Source organism: Cetorhinus maximus, chromosome 22 (assembly GCF_964194155.1).
Source record: "Cetorhinus maximus chromosome 22, sCetMax3.hap1.1, whole genome shotgun sequence".
NCBI classification, from domain to species: Eukaryota; Metazoa; Chordata; class Chondrichthyes; order Lamniformes; family Cetorhinidae; genus Cetorhinus; species Cetorhinus maximus.
In genome coordinates this window covers 62801222-62818884 of record NC_135900.1, presented here as the reverse complement: position 1 = coordinate 62818884, position 17663 = coordinate 62801222, and the positions used below count along the sequence as shown (strand labels likewise).

General features: G+C 57.0%; 1 protein-coding gene across 1 annotated transcript in view; it reads right to left on the bottom strand.

Moving 5' to 3' along the window:
- Positions 1-17663, bottom strand: part of LOC144696327 (uncharacterized) — a 239292-nt gene that overhangs the window by 101819 nt on the left and 119810 nt on the right. The window lies entirely within an intron of this gene.

The window sequence follows — 17663 nt, the reverse complement described above, 5'->3', positions numbered from 1 at the left end:
CACACACTGTAATCAGCCTTTGTCCGCCCCCCCACCACGCACTGTAATGAGCCTCTCTCCACGAACCCCAACACACTGTAATCAGCCTCTATCCCCCCAACCCCCACACACTGTAATCAGCCTCTCTCCCCCCAACCCCCACACACTGTAATCAGCCTCTCTCCCCTCAACCCCCACACACTGCAATCAGCCTCTCTGCATCAACCCCCACACACTGTAATCAGCCTCTCTCCCCTCAACCCCCACCCCCACATACTATAATCAGCCTCTCTCCACCAACCCCCACACACTGTAATCAGCCTCTGTCCGCCCCAACCCCCACACACTGTAATCAGCCTCTGTCCGCCCCCACGCCCGCACACTGTAATAAGCCTCTTCCCCCCACACACCCACACACTGTAATCAGCCTCTCTCCCCCCCACGCCCACACACTGTAATCAGCCGCTCTCCACCAACCCCTACACACTGTAATCAGCCTCTGTCCGCCCCCCAACGCAATGTAATCAGCCTCTCTCCACGAACCCCCACACACTGTAATCAGCCTCACTCCACTAACCCCCACACACTGTAATCAGTCTCTCTCCACGAACCCCCACACACTGTAATCAGCCTCTCTCCACTAACCCTCACACACTGTAATCAGCCTCTCTCCACGAACCCCCACACACTGCAATCAGCCTTTATCCACCAACCCCCACACACTGTAATCAGCCTCTCTCCCCTCAACCCCCACCCCCACACACTATAATCAGCCTCTCTCCACCAACCCCCACACACTGTAATCAGCCTCTGTCCGCCCCAACCCCCACACACTGTAATCAGCCTCTGTCCGCCCCCACGCCCGCACACTGTAATAAGCCTCTTCCCCCCACACACCCACACACTGTAATCAGCCTCTCTCCCCCCCACGCCCACACACTGTAATCAGCCGCTCTCCACCAACCCCTACACACTGTAATCAGCCTCTGTCCGCCCCCCAACGCACTGTAATCAGCCTCTCTCCACGAACCCCCACACACTGTAATCAGCCTCTCTCCACTAACCCCCACACACTGTAATCAGTCTCTCTCCACGAACCCCCACACACTGTAATCAGCCTCTCTCCACTAACCCCCACACACTGTAATCAGCCTCTCTCCACGAACCCCCACACACTGTAATCAGCCTCTCTCCACCAACCCCCACACACTGTAATCAGCCTCTCTCCCCTCAACCTCCACACACTGTAATCAGCCTCTCTCCCCTCAACCCCAACACACTGTAATCAGCCTCTCTCCCCTCAACCCCCACACACTGTAATCAGCCTCTCTCCCCTCAACCCCCACACACTGCAATCAGCCTCTCTCCCCTCAACCCCCACACACTGTAATCAGGCTCTCTCCCCTCAACCCCCACACACTGTAATCAGCCTCTCTCCATCAACCCCCGCACACTGTAATCAGCCTCTCTCCCCTCAACCCCTACCCCCACACACTATAATCAGCCTCTCTCCACCAACTCCCACACACTGTAATCAGCCTCTGTCCGCCCCAACCCCCACACACTGTAATTAGCCTCTCTCCCCCCACACACCCACACACTGTAATCAGCCTCTCTCCCCCCACAGACCCACACATTGTAATCAGCCTCTCTCCACCAACCCCCACATCGTTGTAATCAGCCTCTCTCCCTTCAACCCCCACACACTGTAATCAGCCTCTCTCCACCAACCCCCACACACTGTAATCAGCCTCTCTCCCCTCAACCCCCACACACTGTAATCAGCCTCTCTCCACCAATCCCCACACACTGTAATCAGCCTCTCACCATCAACCCCCACATATTGTAATCAGCCTATCTCCACCAACCCCCACACACTGTAATCAGCCTCACTCCACCAACCCCCACACATTGTAATCAGCCTGTCTCCCCTCAACCCCCACACATTGTTATCAGCCTCTCTCCACCGACCCCCACACACTGTAATCAGCCTCTCTCCACCAACCCCCACACACTGTAATAAGCCTCTCTCCACCAACCCCCACACACTGTAATCAGCCTCTCTCCACCAACCCCCACACACTGTAATCAGCTTCTCTCCACCAACCCCCACACACTGTAATCAGCCTCTCTCCACCAACCCCCACACACTGTAATCAGCCTCTCTCCACCAACCCCCACACACTGTAATCAGCCTCTCTCCACCAACCCCCACACATTGTAATCAGCCCCTCTCCCCCCACCCCCACACACTGTAATCAGCCTCTCTCCCCTCAACCCCCACACACTGTAATCAGCCTCTCTCCCCTCAACCCCCACACACTGTAATCAGCCTCTCTCCCCTCAACCCCCACACACTGTAATCAGCATCTCTCCCCTCAACCCCCACACACTGTAATCATCCTCTGTCCGCCCCCCCCACGCACTGTAATCAGCCTCTCTCCCGTCAACCCACACACACTGTAATCAGCCCCTCTCCCCCCACACACTGTAATCAGCCTCTCTCCCGTCAACCCACACACACTGTAATCAGCCCCTCTCCCCCCACACACTGTAATCAGCCTCTCTCCCCTCAACTCCCACACACTGTAATCAGCCCCTCTCCCCCCACGCATTGTAATCAGCCTCTCTCCACCAACCCCCACATCGTTGTAATCAGCCTCTCTCCCTTCAACACCCACACACTGTAATCAGCCTCTCTCCCCCCAACTCCCACACACTGTAATCAGCCTCTCTCCCCTCAACCCCCACACACTGTAATCAACCTCTGTCCGCGCCCACGCCCGCACACTGTAATCAGCCTCCCCCCCCACACCCCCACACACTGTAATCAGCCTCTCTCCAACAACCCCCACACACTGTAATCAGCCTCTCTCCAACAACCCCCACACACTGTAATCAGCTTCTCCCCCCCCACCCCCACACCCTGTAATCAGACTCTCGCCACCAACCCCCACACACTGTAATCAGTCTCTGTCCGCGCCCCCCCCCCACACACTGTAATCAGCCTCTATCCACCAACCCCCACACACAGTAATCAGCCTCTCTCCACCAACACCCACACGCTGTATTCAGCCTCTGTCCCCACAAATCCCACGCACTGTAATCAGCCTCTCTCCCCGCAACCCCCACACACTGTAATCAGCCTCTCTCCCCTCAACCCCCACGCACTGTAATGAGCCTCTCTCCACGAACCCCAACACACTGTAATCAGCCTCTCTCCCCCCAACCCCCACACACTGTAATCAGCCTCTCTCCCCCCATCCCCTACACACTGTAATCAGCCTCTCTCCACGAACCCCCACACACTGTAATCAGCCTTTCTCCACCAACCCCCACACACTGTAATCAGCCTCTCTCCCCTCAACCCCCACACACTGTAATCAGCCTCTCTCCCCCCATCCCCTACACACTGTAATCAGCCTCTCTCCACGAACCCCCACACACTGTAATCAGCCTTTCTCCACCAACCCCCACACACTGTAATCAGCCTTTGTCCGTCCCCCCACCACGCACTGTAATGAGCCTCTCTCCACGAACCCCAACACACTGTAATCAGCCTCTATCCCCCCAACCCCCACACACTGTAATCAGCCTCTATCCCCCCAACCCCCACACACTGTAATCAGCCTCTCTCCCCCCAACCCCCACACACTGTAATCAGCCTTTCTCCCCCCAACCCCCACACACTGTAATCAGCCTCTCTCCCCTCAACCCCCACACACTGTAATCAGCCTCTCTCCATCAACCCCCACACACTGTAATCAGCCTCTCTCCCCTCAACCCCCACCCCCACACACTATAATCAGCCTCTCTCCACCAACCCCCACACACTGTAATCAGCCTCTGTCCGCCCCAACCCCCACACACTGAAATCAGCCTCTGTCCGCCCCCACGCCCGCACACTGTAATAAGCCTCTTCCCCCCACACACCCACACACTGTAATCAGCCTCTCTCCCCCCCACGCCCACACACTGTAATCAGCCGCTCTCCACCAACCCCTACACACTGTAATCAGCCTCTGTCCGCCCCCCAACGCACTGTAATCAGCCTCTCTCCACGAACCCCCACACACTGTAATCAGTCTCTCTCCACGAACCCCCACACACTGTAATCAGCCTCTCTCCACTAACCCCCACACACTGTAATCAGCCTCTCTCCACGAACCCCCACACACTGTAATCAGCCTCTCTCCACCAACCCCCACACACTGTAATCAGCCTCTCTCCCCTCAACCTCCACACACTGTAATCAGCCTCTCTCCCCTCAACCCCCACACACTGTAATCAGCCTCTCTCCCCTCAACCCCCACACACTGTAATCAGCCTCTCTCCCCTCAACCCCCACACACTGTAATCAGCCTCTCTCCCCTCAACCCCCACACACTGTAATCAGCCTCTCTCCATCAACCCCCACACACTGTAATCAGCCTCACTCCACGAACCCCCACACACTGTAATCAGCCTTTCTCCACCAACCCCCACACAGTGTGATCAGCCTCTCTCCCCTCAACCCCCACACACTGTACTCAGCCTTTGTCCGCCCCCCCACCACGCACTGTAATGAGCCTCTCTCCACGAACCCCAACACACTGTAATCAGCCTCTATCCCCCCAACCCCCACACACTGTAATCAGCCTCTCTCCCCCCAACCCCCACACACTGTCATCAGCCTCTCTCCCCTCAACCCCCACACACTGTAATCAGCCTCTCTCCATCAACCCCCACACACTGTAATCAGCCTCTATCCCCCCAACCCCCACACACTGTAATCAGCCTCTCTCCCCCCAACCCCCACACACTGTAATCAGCCTTTCTCCCCCCAACCCCCACACACTGTAATCAGCCTCTCTCCCCTCAACCCCCACACACTGTAATCAGCCTCTCTCCATCAACCCCCACACACTGTAATCAGCCTCTCTCCCCTCAACCCCCACCCCCACACACTATAATCAGCCTCTCTCCACCAACCCCCACACACTGTAATCAGCCTCTGTCCGCCCCAACCCCCACACACTGTAATCAGCCTCTGTCCGCCCCCACGCCCGCACACTGTAATAAGCCTCTTCCCCCCACACACCCACACACTGTAATCAGCCTCTCTCCCCCCCACGCCCACACACTGTAATCAGCCGCTCTCCACCAACCCCTACACACTGTAATCAGCCTCTGTCCGCCCCCCAACGCACTGTAATCAGCCTCTCTCCACGAACCCCCACACACTGTAATCAGTCTCTCTCCACGAACCCCCACACACTGTAATCAGCCTCTCTCCACTAACCCCCACACACTGTAATCAGCCTCTCTCCACGAACCCCCACACACTGTAATCAGCCTCTCTCCACCAACCCCCACACACTGTAATCAGCCTCTCTCCCCTCAACCTCCACACACTGTAATCAGCCTCTCTCCCCTCAACCCCCACACACTGTAATCAGCCTCTCTCCCCTCAACCCCCACACACTGTAATCAGCCTCTCTCCCCTCAACCCCCACACACTGTAATCAGCCTCTCTCCCCTCAACCCCCACACACTGTAATCAGCCTCTCTCCATCAACCCCCACACACTGTAATCAGCCTCTCTCCCCTCAACCCCCACCCCCACACACTATAATCAGCCTCTCTCCACCAACTCCCACACACTGTAATCAGCCTCTGTCCGCCCCAACCCCCACACACTGTAATTAGCCTCTCTCCCCCCACACACCCACACACTGTAATCAGCCTCTCTCCCCCCACACACCCACACATTGTAATCAGCCTCTCTCCACCAACCCCCACATCGTTGTAATCAGCCTCTCTCCCTTCAACCCCCACACACTGTAATCAGCCTCTATCCCCCCAACCCCCACACACTGTAATCAGCCTCTCTCCCCCCAACCCCCACAAACTGTAATCAGCCTTTCTCCCCCCAACCCCCACACACTGTAATCAGCCTCTCTCCCCTCAACCCCCACACACTGTAATCAGCCTCTCTCCATCAACCCCCACACACTGTAATCAGCCTCTCTCCCCTCAACCCCCACCCCCACACACTATAATCAGCCTCTCTCCACCAACCCCCACACACTGTAATCAGCCTCTGTCCGCCCCAACCCCCACACACTGTAATCAGCCTCTGTCCGCCCCCACGCCCGCACACTGTAATAAGCCTCTTCCCCCCACACACCCACACACTGTAATCAGCCTCTCTCCCCCCCACGCCCACACACTGTAATCAGCCGCTCTCCACCAACCCCTACACACTGTAATCAGCCTCTGTCCGCCCCCCAACGCACTGTAATCAGCCTCTCTCCACGAACCCCCACACACTGTAATCAGTCTCTCTCCACGAACCCCCACACACTGTAATCAGCCTCTCTCCACTAACCCCCACACACTGTAATCAGCCTCTCTCCACGAACCCCCACACACTGTAATCAGCCTCTCTCCACCAACCCCCACACACTGTAATCAGCCTCTCTCCCCTCAACCTCCACACACTGTAATCAGCCTCTCTCCCCTCAACCCCCACACACTGTAATCAGCCTCTCTCCCCTCAACCCCCACACACTGTAATCAGCCTCTCTCCCCTCAACCCCCACACACTGTAATCAGCCTCTCTCCCCTCAACCCCCACACACTGTAATCAGCCTCTCTCCATCAACCCCCACACACTGTAATCAGCACCTCTCCCCTCAACCCCCACCCCCACACACTATAATCAGCCTCTCTCCACCAACTCCCACACACTGTAATCAGCCTCTGTCCGCCCCAACCCCCACACACTGTAATTAGCCTCTCTCCCCCCACACACCCACACACTGTAATCAGCCTCTCTCCCCCCACACACCCACACATTGTAATCAGCCTCTCTCCACCAACCCCCACATCGTTGTAATCAGCCTCTCTCCCTTCAACCCCCACACACTGTAATCAGCCTCTCTCCCCCCAACTCCCACACACTGTAATCAGCCTCTCTCCCCTCAACCCCCGCACACTGTAATCAACCTCTGTCCGCGCCCACGCCCACACACTGTAATCAGCCTCCCCCCCCCCACCCCCACACACTGTAATCAGCCTCTCTCCACCAACCCCCACACACTGTAATCAGCCTCTCCCCTCCCACCCCCACACACTGTAATCAGCCTCTCGCCACCAACCCCCACACACTGTAATCAGTCTCTGTCCGACCCCACCCCCACACACTGTAATTAGCCTCTCTCCCCCCACACACCCACACACTGTAATCAGCCTCTCTCCCCCCCACGGCCACGCACTGTAATCAGCCGATCTCCACCAACCCGCACACACTGTAATCAGCCTCTGTCCGCCCGCCAACGCACTGTAATCAGCCTCTCTCCACGAACTCCCACACACTGTAATCAGCCTCTCTCCACCAACCCCCACACACTGTAATCAGCCTCTCTCCCCTCAACCCCCACACACTGTAATCAGCCTTTGTCTGCCCCCCCCCACGCACTGTAATGAGCCTCTCTCCACGAACCCCAACACACTGTAATCAGCCTCTCTCCCCCCAACCCCCACACACTGTAATCAGCCTCTCTCCCCCCAACCACCACACACTGTAATCAGCCTCACTCCACGAACCCCCACACACTGTAATCAGCCTTTCTCCACCAACCCCCACACACTGTGATCAGCCTCTCTCCACCAACCCCCACACACTGTAATCAGCCTTTGTCCGCCCCCCCACCACGCACTGTAATGAGCCTCTCTCCACGAACCCCAACACACTGTAATCAGCCTCTATCCCCCCAACCCCCACACACTGTAATCAGCCTCTCTCCCCCCAACCCCCACACACTGTAATCAGCCTCTCTCCCCTCAACCCCCACACACTGTAATCAGCCTCTCTCCATCAACCCCCACACACTGTAATCAGCCTCTCTCCCCTCAACCCCCACCCCCACACACTATAATCAGCCTCTCTCCACCAACCCCCACACACTGTAATCAGCCTCTGTCCGCCCCAACCCCCACACACTGTAATCAGCCTCTGTCCGCCCCCACGCCCGCACACTGTAATAAGCCTCTTCCCCCCACACACCCACACACTGTAATCAGCCTCTCTCCCCCCCACGCCCACACACTGTAATCAGCCGCTCTCCACCAACCCCTACACACTGTAATCAGCCTCTGTCCGCCCCCCCAACGCACTGTAATCAGCCTCTCTCCACGAACCCACACACACTGTAATCAGCCTCTCTCCACTAACCCCCACACACTGTAATCAGTCTCTCTCCACGAACCCCCACACACTGTAATCAGGACTCTCTCCACCAACCCCCACACACTGTAATCAGCCTCTCTCCCCCCACCCCCACACGTTGTAATCAGCCTCTCTCCACCAACCCCCACAGACTGTAATCAGCCTCTCTCCACCAACCCCCACTCATTGTAATCAGCCTCTCTCCCCCCCACACACTGTAATCAGCCTCTCTCCACCAACCCCCACACACAGTAATCAGCCTCTCTCCACCAACCCCCACACGCTGTATTCAGCCTCTGTCCCCACAAATCCCACGCACTGTAATCAGCCTCTCTCCCCGCAACCCCCACACACTGAAATCAGCCTCTCTCTCCCCTCAACCCCCACACACTGTAATCAGCCTCTGTCCGCCCCCCAACGCAATGTAATCAGCCTCTCTCCACGAACCCCCACACACTGTAATCAGCCTCTCTCCACTAACCCCCACACACTGTAATCAGTCTCTCTCCACGAACCCCCACACACTGTAATCAGCCTCTCTCCACTAACCCTCACACACTGTAATCAGCCTCTCTCCACGAACCCCCACACACTGCAATCAGCCTTTCTCCACCAACCCCCACACACTGTAATCAGCCTCTCTCCCCTCAACCCCCACCCCCACACACTATAATCAGCCTCTCTCCACCAACCCCCACACACTGTAATCAGCCTCTGTCCGCCCCAACCCCCACACACTGTAATCAGCCTCTGTCCGCCCCCACGCCCGCACACTGTAATAAGCCTCTTCCCCCCACACACCCACACACTGTAATCAGCCTCTCTCCCCCCCACGCCCACACACTGTAATCAGCCGCTCTCCACCAACCCCTACACACTGTAATCAGCCTCTGTCCGCCCCCCAACGCACTGTAATCAGCCTCTCTCCACGAACCCCCACACACTGTAATCAGCCTCTCTCCACTAACCCCCACACACTGTAATCAGTCTCTCTCCACGAACCCCCACACACTGTAATCAGCCTCTCTCCACTAACCCCCACACACTGTAATCAGCCTCTCTCCACGAACCCCCACACACTGTAATCAGCCTCTCTCCACCAACCCCCACACACTGTAATCAGCCTCTCTCCCCTCAACCTCCACACACTGTAATCAGCCTCTCTCCCCTCAACCCCAACACACTGTAATCAGCCTCTCTCCCCTCAACCCCCACACACTGTAATCAGCCTCTCTCCCCTCAACCCCCACACACTGCAATCAGCCTCTCTCCCCTCAACCCCCACACACTGTAATCAGCCTCTCTCCCCTCAACCCCCACACACTGTAATCAGCCTCTCTCCATCAACCCCCGCACACTGTAATCAGCCTCTCTCCCCTCAACCCCTACCCCCACACACTATAATCAGCCTCTCTCCACCAACTCCCACACACTGTAATCAGCCTCTGTCCGCCCCAACCCCCACACACTGTAATTAGCCTCTCTCCCCCCACACACCCACACACTGTAATCAGCCTCTCTCCCCCCACACACCCACACATTGTAATCAGCCTCTCTCCACCAACCCCCACATCGTTGTAATCAGCCTCTCTCCCTTCAACCCCCACACACTGTAATCAGCCTCTCTCCCCCCAACTCCCACACACTGTAATCAGCCTCTCTCCCCTCAACCCCCGCACATTGTAATCAACCTCTGTCCGCGCCCACGCCCACACACTGTAATCAGCCTCTCTCCCCCCACACACCCACACATTGTAATCAGCCTCTCTCCACCAACCCCCACATCGTTGTATTCAGCCTCTCTCCCTTCAACCCCCACACACTGTAATCAGCATCTCTCCCCCCAACTCCCACACACTGTAATCAGCCTCTCTCCCCTCAACCCCCGCACATTGTAATCAACCTCTGTCCGCGCCCACGCCCACACACTGTAATCAGCCTCTCCCCCCCCCACCCCCACACACTGTAATCAGCCTCTCGCCACCAACCACCACACACTGTAATCAGTCTCTGTCCGCCCCAACCCCCACACACTGTAATTAGCCTCTCTCCCCCCACACACCCACACACTGTAATCAGCCTCTCTCCCCCCCACGCCCACGCACTGTAATCAGCCGATCTCCACCAATCCGCACACACTGTAATGAGCCTCTCTTCCCTCAACCCCCACACACTGTATTCAGCCCCTCTCCCCCCACACACTGTAATCAGCCTCTCTCCCGTCAACCCACACACACTGTAATCAGCCCCTCTCCCCCCACACACTGTAATCAGCCTCTCTCCCCTCAACTCCCACACACTGTAATCAGCCCCTCTCCCCCCACACAATGTAATCAGCCTCTCTCCCCTCAACCCCCACGCATTGTAATCAACCTCTCTCCACCAACCCCCACATCGTTGTAATCAGCCTCTCTCCCTTCAACCCCCACACACTGTAATCAGCCTCTCTCCCCCCAACTCCCACACACTGTAATCAGCCTCTCTCCCCTCAACCCCCACACACTGTAATCAACCTCTGTCCGCGCCCACGCCCACACACTGTAATCAGCCTCGCCCCCCACACCCCCACACACTGTAATCAGCCTCTCTCCAACAACCCCCACACACTGTAATCAGCCTCTCTCCAACAACCCCCACACACTGTAATCAGCCTCTCCCCCCCCACCCCCACACACTGTAATCAGACTCTCGCCACCAACCCCCACACACTGTAATCAGTCTCTGTCCGCGCCCCCCCCCCCACACACTGTAATCAGCCTCTATCCACCAACCCCCACACACAGTAATCAGCCTCTCTCCACCAACCCCCACACGCTGTATTCAGCCTCTGTCCCCACAAATCCCACGCACTGTAATCAGCCTCTCTCCCCGCAACCCCCACACACTGTAATCAGCCTCTCTCCCCTCAACCCCCACGCACTGTAATGAGCCTCTCTCCACGAACCCCAACACACTGTAATCAGCCTCTCTCCCCCCAACCCCCACACACTGTAATCAGCCTCTCTCCCCCCATCCCCTACACACTGTAATCAGCCTCTCTCCACGAACCCCCACACACTGTAATCAGCCTTTCTCCACCAACCCCCACACACTGTAATCAGCCTCTCTCCCCTCAACCCCCACACACTGTAATCAGCCTCTCTCCCCCCATCCCCTACACACTGTAATCAGCCTCTCTCCACGAACCCCCACACACTGTAATCAGCCTTTCTCCACCAACCCCCAGACACTGTAATCAGCCTTTGTCCGCCCCCCCACCACGCACTGTAATGAGCCTCTCTCCACGAACCCCAACACACTGTAATCAGCCTCTATCCCCCCAACACCCACACACTGTAATCAGCCTCTATCCCCCCAACCCACACACACTGTAATCAGCCTCTCTCCCCCCAACCCCCACACACTGTAATCAGCCTTTCTCCCCCCAACCCCCACACACTGTAATCAGCCTCTCTCCCCTCAACCCCCACACACTGTAATCAGCCTCTCTCCATCAACCCCCACACACTGTAATCAGCCTCTCTCCCCTCAACCCCCACCCCCACACACTATAATCAGCCTCTCTCCACCAACCCCCACACACTGTAATCAGCCTCTGTCCGCCCCAACCCCCACACACTGTAATCAGCCTCTGTCCGCCCCCACGCCCGCACACTGTAATAAGCCTCTTCCCCCCACACACCCACACACTGTAATCAGCCTCTCTCCCCCCCACGCCCACACACTGTAATCAGCCGCTCTCCACCAACCCCTACACACTGTAATCAGCCTCTGTCCGCCCCCCAACGCACTGTAATCAGCCTCTCTCCACGAACCCCCACACACTGTAATCAGTCTCTCTCCACGAACCCCCACACACTGTAATCAGCCTCTCTCCACTAACCCCCACACACTGTAATCAGCCTCTCTCCACGAACCCCCACACACTGTAATCAGCCTCTCTCCACCAACCCCCACACACTGTAATCAGCCTCTCTCCCCTCAACCTCCACACACTGTAATCAGCCTCTCTCCCCTCAACCCCCACACACTGTAATCAGCCTCTCTCCCCTCAACCCCCACACACTGTAATCAGCCTCTCTCCCCTCAACCCCCACACACTGTAATCAGCCTCTCTCCCCTCAACCCCCACACACTGTAATCAGCCTCTCTCCATCAACCCCCACACACTGTAATCAGCCTCTCTCCCCTCAACCCCCACCCCCACACACTATAATCAGCCTCTCTCCACCAACTCCCACACACTGTAATCAGCCTCTGTCCGCCCCAACCCCCACACACTGTAATTAGCCTCTCTCCCCCCACACACCCACACACTGTAATCAGCCTCTCTCCCCCCACACACCCACACATTGTAATCAGCCTCTCTCCACCAACCCCCACATCGTTGTAATCAGCCTCTCTCCCTTCAACCCCCACACACTGTAATCAGCCTCTCTCCCCCCAACTCCCACACACTGTAATCAGCCTCTCTCCCCTCAACCCCCGCACACTGTAATCAACCTCTGTCCGCGCCCACGCCCACACACTGTAATCAGCCTCCCCCCCCCACCCCCACACACTGTAATCAGCCTCTCTCCACCAACCCCCACACACTGTAATCAGCCTCTCCCCCCCCACCCCCACACACTGTAATCAGCCTCTCGCCACCAACCCCCACACACTGTAATCAGTCTCTGTCCGACCCCACCCCCACACACTGTAATTAGCCTCTCTCCCCCCACACACCCACACACTGTAATCAGCCTCTCTCCCCCCCACGCCCACGCACTGTAATCAGCCGATCTCCACCAACCCGCACACACTGTAATCAGCCTCTGTCCGCCCGCCAACGCACTGTAATCAGCCTCTCTCCACGAACTCCCACACACTGTAATCAGCCTCTCTCCACCAACCCCCACACACTGTAATCAGCCTCTCTCCCCTCAACCCCCACACACTGTAATCAGCCTTTGTCTGCCCCCCCCCACGCAATGTAATGAGCCTCTCTCCACGAACCCCAACACACTGTAATCAGCCTCTCTCCCCCCAACCCCCACACACTGTAATCAGCCTCTCTCGCCCCAACCACCACACACTGTAATCAGCCTCACTCCACGAACCCCCACACACTGTAATCAGCCTTTCTCCACCAACCCCCACACACTGTGATCAGCCTCTCTCCCCTCAACCCCCACACACTGTAATCAGCCTTTGTCCGCCCCCCCACCACGCACTGTAATGAGCCTCTCTCCACGAACCCCAACACACTGTAATCAGCCTCTATCCCCCCAACCCCCACACACTGTAATCAGCCTCTATCCCCCCAACCCCCACACACTGTAATCAGCCTCTCTCCCCCAACCCCCACACACTGTAATCAGCCTCTCTCCCCTCAACCCCCACACACTGTAATCAGCCTCTCTCCATCAACCCCCACACACTGTAATCAGCCTCTCTCCCCTCAACCCCCACACACTGTAATCAGCCTCTCTCCATCAACCCCCACACACTGTAATCAGCCTCTCTCCCCTCAACCCCCACCCCCACACACTATAATCAGCCTCTCGCCACCAACCCCCACACACTGTAATCAGTCTCTGTCCGACCCCACCCCCACACACTGTAATTAGCCTCTCTCCCCCCACACACCCACACACTGTAATCAGCCTCTCTCCCCCCCACGGCCACGCACTGTAATCAGCCGATCTCCACCAACCCGCACACACTGTAATCAGCCTCTGTCCGCCCGCCAACGCACTGTAATCAGCCTCTCTCCACGAACTCCCACACACTGTAATCAGCCTCTCTCCACCAACCCCCACACACTGTAATCAGCCTCTCTCCCCTCAACCCCCACACACTGTAATCAGCCTTTGTCTGCCCCCCCCCACGCACTGTAATGAGCCTCTCTCCACGAACCCCAACACACTGTAATCAGCCTCTCTCCCCCCAACCCCCACACACTGTAATCAGCCTCTCTCCCCCCAACCACCACACACTGTAATCAGCCTCACTCCACGAACCCCCACACACTGTAATCAGCCTTTCTCCACCAACCCCCACACACTGTGATCAGCCTCTCTCCCCTCAACCCCCACACACTGTAATCAGCCTTTGTCCGCCCCCCCACCACGCACTGTAATGAGCCTCTCTCCACGAACCCCAACACACTGTAATCAGCCTCTATCCCCCCAACCCCCACACACTGTAATCAGCCTCTCTCCCCCCAACCCCCACACACTGTAATCAGCCTCTCTCCCCTCAACCCCCACACACTGTAATCAGCCTCTCTCCATCAACCCCCACACACTGTAATCAGCCTCTCTCCCCTCAACCCCCACCCCCACACACTATAATCAGCCTCTCTCCACCAACCCCCACACACTGTAATCAGCCTCTGTCCGCCCCAACCCCCACACACTGTAATCAGCCTCTGTCCGCCCCCACGCCCGCACACTGTAATAAGCCTCTTCCCCCCACACACCCACACACTGTAATCAGCCTCTCTCCCCCCACGCCCACACACTGTAATCAGCCGCTCTCCACCAACCCCTACACACTATAATCAGCCTCTGTCCGCCCCCCCAACGCACTGTAATCAGCCTCTCTCCACGAACCCACACACACTGTAATCAGCCTCTTTTCCACTAACCCCACACACTGTAATCAGTCTCTCTCCACGAACCCCCACACACTGTAATCAGCCTCTCTCCACTAACCCCCACACACTGTAATCAGCCTCTCTCCACGAACCCCCACACACTGTAATCAGCCTCTCTCCACCAACCCCCACACACTGTAATCAGCCTCTCTCCCCTCAACCTCCACACACTGTAATCAGCCTCTCTCCCCTCAACCCCAACACACTGTAATCAGCCCTCTCTCCCCTTAACCCCACACACTGTAATCAGCCTCTCTCCCCTCAACCCCCACACACTGCAATCAGCCTCTCTCCCCTCAAACTCCCACACACTGTAATCAGCCCCTCTCCCCCCACACACTGTAATCAGCCTCTCTCCCTCAACCCCCACACATTGTAATCAGCCTCTCTCCACCAACCCCCACATCGTTGTAATCAGCCTCTCTCCCTTCAACCCCCACACATTGTAATCAGCCTCTCTCCCCCCAACTCCCACACACTGTATTCAGCCTCTCTCCCCTCAACCCCCCACACACTGTAATCAACCTCTGTCCGCGCCGACGCCCACACACTGTAATCAGCCTCCCCCCCCTCACCCCCACACACTGTAATCAGCCTCTCTCCAACAACCCCCACACACTGTAATCAGACTCTCTCCACCAACCCCCACACACTGTAATCAGCCTCTCCCCACCCACCCCCACACACTGTATCAGTCTCTGTCCGCGCCCCCCCCCCCACACACTGTAATCAGCCTCTCCCCCCCCACCCCCACACACTGTAATCAGCCTCTCCCCCCCACCCCCACACACTGTAATCAGCCTCTCTCCACCAACCCCCACACACTGCAATCAGCCTCTATCCCCCCCACCCCCACACACTGAAACCAGCCTCTCTCTCCTCAACCCCGACACACTGTAATCAGCCTCTGTCCCCTCAACCCCCACACACTGTAATCAGCCTCTCTCCCCGCAACCCCCACACACTGTAATCAACCTCTGTCCGCGCCCCCCCACGCACTGTAATGAGCCTCTCTCCACGAACCCCCACACACTGTAATCAGCCTCTCTTTTCCGAACCCCCACACACTGTAATCAGCCTCTCTCCCCCCAACCCCCACACACTGTAATCAGCCTTTCTCCACCAAACCCCACGCACTGTAATCTGCCTCTCTCCCTCAACCCCCACCCCCAAACACTATAATCAGCTCTCTCCACCAACCCCACCACACTGTAATCAGCCTCTGTCCGCCCCAACCCCCACACACTGTAATCAGCCTCTGTCCGCCCCCAACGCCCACACCTGTAATTAGCCTCTCTCCCCACACACACCCACACACTGTAATCAGCCACTCTCCCCACCACGCCCACACACTGTAATCAGCCGCTCTCCGCCAACCCCCACACACTGTAATCAGCTCTGTCCCCCCCCCAACGCACTGTAATCAGCCTCTCTCCACGAACCCCCCACACTGTAATCAGCCTCTCTCCCCCCAACTCCCACACACTGTAATCAGCCTCTCTCCCCTCAACCCCCGCACATTGTAATCAACCTCTGTCCGCGCCCACGCCCACACACTGTAATCAGCCTCTCTCCCCCACACACCCACACATTGTAATCAGCCTCTCTCCACCAACCCCCACATCGTTGTAATCAGCCTCTCTCCCTTCAACCCCCACACACTGTAATCAGCATCTCTCCCCCCAACCCCCACACACTGTAATCAGCCTCTCTCCCCTCAACCCCCACACACTGTAATCAGCCTCTCTCCCCTCTACCCCCACACACTGTAATCAGCCCCTCGCCCCCCACACACTGTAATCAGCCTCTCTCCCCTCAACCCCCACACATTGTAATCAGCATCTCTCCCCCCCACCCCCACACACTGTAATCAGCCTCTCTCCATCAACCCCCACACATTGTAATCAGTCTCTCTCCACCAACCCCCACACACTGTAATCAGCCTCTCTCCCCTCAACCCCCACACATTGTAATCAGCCTCTCTCCCCTCAACCCCCTCACACTGTAATCAGCCTCTCTCCCCTCAAACCACACACACTGTAATCAGCCTCTCTCCCCCCAACCCCCACACACTGTAATCAGCCTCTCTCCCCTCAGCCCCCACACACTGTAATCAGCCTCTCTCCACGAACCCCCACACACTGTAATAAGCCTCTCTCCCCTCCACCCTCACAAACTGTAATCAGCCTCTCTCCATCAACCCCCACACACTTTAACAACCTCTGTCCCCTCAACCCCCACACACTGTAATCAGCCCCTCTCCCCCCACACACTGTAATCCACCTCTCTCCCCTCAACCCCCACACACTGTAATCAGCTCCTCTCCCCCCACACACTGTAATCAGCCTCTCTCCCCTCAACCCCCACACACTGTAATCAGCCGCTCTCCCTCAACCCCCATACACTGTAATCAGCCCCTCTCCCCCCACACACTGTAATCAGCCTCTCTCCATCAATCCCCACACATTGTAATCAGCCTCTCTCCATCAACCCCCAGACATTGTAATCAGCCTCTCTCCACCAACCCCCCACACACTGTAATCAGCCTCTCTCCACCAACCCCCACACACTGTAATCACCTTCTCTCCACCAACCCCCACACACTGTAATCAGCCTCTCTCCACCAACCCCCACACACTGTAATCAGCCTCTCTCCACCAACCCCCACACATTGCAATCAGCCTCTCTCCCCTCAACCCCCACACACTGTAATCAGCCTCTCTCCCCTCAACCCCCACACACTGTAATCAGCCTCTCTCCCCTCTACCCCCACACATTGTAATCAGAATCTCTCCACCAACCCCCACACATTGTAATCAGCCTCTCTCC